We start from the raw sequence: 2,914 nt of genomic DNA on the forward strand, positions 1-2,914 counted from the left end.
GTAAATGAGGAAATAATAATGCTTCTATATAAATATAGGGCTATAAAATATAAATAAATAAAATTTAATAAATTTAATAAAATATAAAATAACCAACTGGACATCTTGGAAGTGAAAAATGATATTAAAATAAAAATATGAATAAACAGATAAACCTCAAATTATGAGATGAACAGAAGACTAGTAGAAGCAATTTATAGTATAATTTCTAATTTTGTAATTTGTTCTGAAATGAAATTTTACTTACTTTGGCTGAAATGAGAGCTACTCTCTGAACACAGTACAGTGACATTATGAAACAAAAAAGTACATGAAAGAGACATTAAGAGAGACTGAGAATGTCAGTTGAGATGAACCAAATAAAAATTAGTGAAGTTCCAGAAGTATAATAGTGAAGAGAGGGGAATTACTTAATTTCATTTTCCTGATTCAAAAATAGAGTCTACCAGTGAATTTTGAAATTACTACATGCCTCTGCCCTTACCCAGGTCATCTTGTTCAGATGAGACAATCAATAACACTGTTCTTCCTTTCACATTCTTTCATCTCTCCCTTTGAGTTTTCACTGAATATGTCAATTCTTTACTGTCAAGACATATTTTTCTTATGTCCAGGTTTGAGTCTCCATATTTGTTTTAGTATCAAAATTAAATATATACAAATTTCATTGCCAATGTTTTTGCTTTATTTTGCTAATAAGTCTTGATTAGAAGAAATTTATTCTCCAAGAGTTTCTTCAAGTAGTATTCACAGGAAAAATACCCTTTGATTTTTTTGCATGTTTAAGACTATCAGTTAGACTGGTTGTATAATTCTAGGTTCACACTAAGTATGAAAGTTATTTTAAAGTGTAGTATTTCAGTAATAGTATATACCATTATATTAAGACATATGAATCCCTTTATTCATTCATCCAAAATATAGTTTGAAGACTCTGCCTCCCAGTTGCACAGAGTGTGGGTTTGATCCCTGGTTGGGGAGCTAAGATCCCACATGTTTTGTGGCCAAAAAAATCAAAGCATAAAACAAATCCAATACTGTAACAAATTCAATAAAGACACACACACAGACACACATATATTCCTGGTGGGTCAGTTGGTAAAGAATCTGTCTGCAATGCAGGGGACCCAGGTTCAATCCCTGGGTCAGGAAGATCCCCTGGAGAAGGAATGGCAAACCACTCCAGTATTCTTGCCTGGGAAATCCCATGGACAGAAGAGCCTGGAGGGCTACAGTCTATGGGGTCGCAGAGTTGGATACAACTGAGCAACTGAGCGCATATCCATGCACACACACACACACAGAGAGAGAGAGAGAGAGAGAGAGTACCCACTCTATTGGCATCCCTGTAATAAAAATGGAAAACATAGAGAAGGAAAATATATCAGTCTATTTTTTTAATGAAGACAAAGAATAGTAAAGGGGACATAATTAAGTAAAGACAATTATGAGCAAGTTATCCTATTCTAAAGTAAATGGTCTGAAGGAAAGAAATTCAATTCTCTGAGATTTTACAGGGGAACTCAAATCTAACCAGTAAAGACTTCCCCCAAACTTTTATTTTGTATTGGACTGTAGTTATTTTACAGTGTTGTATTAGTTTCAGGCGTACAACAAAGTGTTTCAGTTATACATATACATGTATCTCTTCTCTTGCAAAGTCTTTTCTCGTTTAGGTTATTACAGAGTGTTGAGCAGAGTTTCCTGTGCTCTATTGTGGGTTCTTGATGGTCATCCATTTTAAATACTGTAGCGTATACATGTCAGTTCCAATCTATCCCTCTTCCCCACACCCTTCCCTCTGGTAACCATAAGTTTGTTCTCTTAATCTGTGATAAAATATGGAATGCTTCATGAATTTGTATGCCATTCTTGCACAGGGGCCATGGTAATCTCTGTATGGTTCCAAGCACCAAAGAGCTTGGACCGAAACTCCAAGACAAAAATAGCAGGATGGTCAGCAAGAATGAGCATTAACTGTGCAGGTGATGCGGTCTTCAGGTGAAACACCATCCACAAAGCCTCATGGTGAAGAAGTTGTGAACAACTAGAGAGAAAGCCCTTTGGCTATGGGAGCAGGAGATGGAGGGGAAGCACTGGATGAGGTTGGAAAGCCAGGCATGGTCCTGGACATCCAGGGCCTTAGAAACTGTGAAAAGAAGTTGGTGTTTATCCTGAGATCAATGAGAAACAAGTAATGAGATTTAATAATGTGTGTGTATATGTAGGAGGATAAAATTATTAGATTTGTGTCATGAAAAGAATCTGGCTTCAGTCTGAAGAAAATAAGAGAGAGAGTTCAATTGACATGAAGAATCCAGTTAGTAGGCTTGAAGCAGGATTTTGGTTCCTGGCCAGAGATTGCGGTTGGGTCGTGGTGCTGAAGGTATCAAATCCTAGCCACTAGACCAGTGTGGTGACAAGGCCCTGGCCCTTCAACTTTGCAGAAAAAAATATTCCCACAAAGACAAAACATAGTGAAATAAGTAAAGTGTTTATTAGGGGGAAAGAAGAGTACCGTATGTGTGGATAGACACACAGGCAGGCTCAGAGAGAGAGAGAGCTGAGCCCTCGTGGTAATTTCAATCACTTCTATGGGGCATTTCTCCTGGGCTTCCTTTGGCCAATCATTATGATTTCCCTGGTTCAGAGTCTGTATTTGATTTATCTCAGAGTCCTCCCATGTGCTTATGCATCTCTCAGCCAAGATGGATTCTACCAAAGAGGCCTATGGATATTTAACATCACTGAGCATCCCTCCCCTTTTGACCTCCAAGGAGCCTTTTTGCTCATGTGTAGTCTCTTGACTTTGAGAATGAGAAATATGTGATCTCTTATATTCTATCTGGGAAGGTCTCAGCCTTCTCCCTCGATTGTCCTGTTATTTTTGTCTTGGAGTTTCAGTCCACAGAGA

The 2,914-nt window shown here is 37.6% G+C and overlaps 1 non-coding gene across 1 annotated transcript; it reads right to left on the reverse strand.

Annotated features, from left to right (window-relative positions):
- Positions 1–1,835: 1,835 nt before the first annotated feature.
- Positions 1,836–1,939, reverse strand: LOC122697897. Its single transcript, XR_006342227.1, has one exon. It is a non-coding gene; the product is annotated as a U6 spliceosomal RNA (small nuclear RNA).
- Positions 1,940–2,914: the final 975 nt, after the last annotated feature.

This window comes from Cervus elaphus, chromosome 7 (genome assembly GCF_910594005.1).
Source record: "Cervus elaphus chromosome 7, mCerEla1.1, whole genome shotgun sequence".
Taxonomy (NCBI): domain Eukaryota; kingdom Metazoa; phylum Chordata; class Mammalia; order Artiodactyla; family Cervidae; genus Cervus; species Cervus elaphus.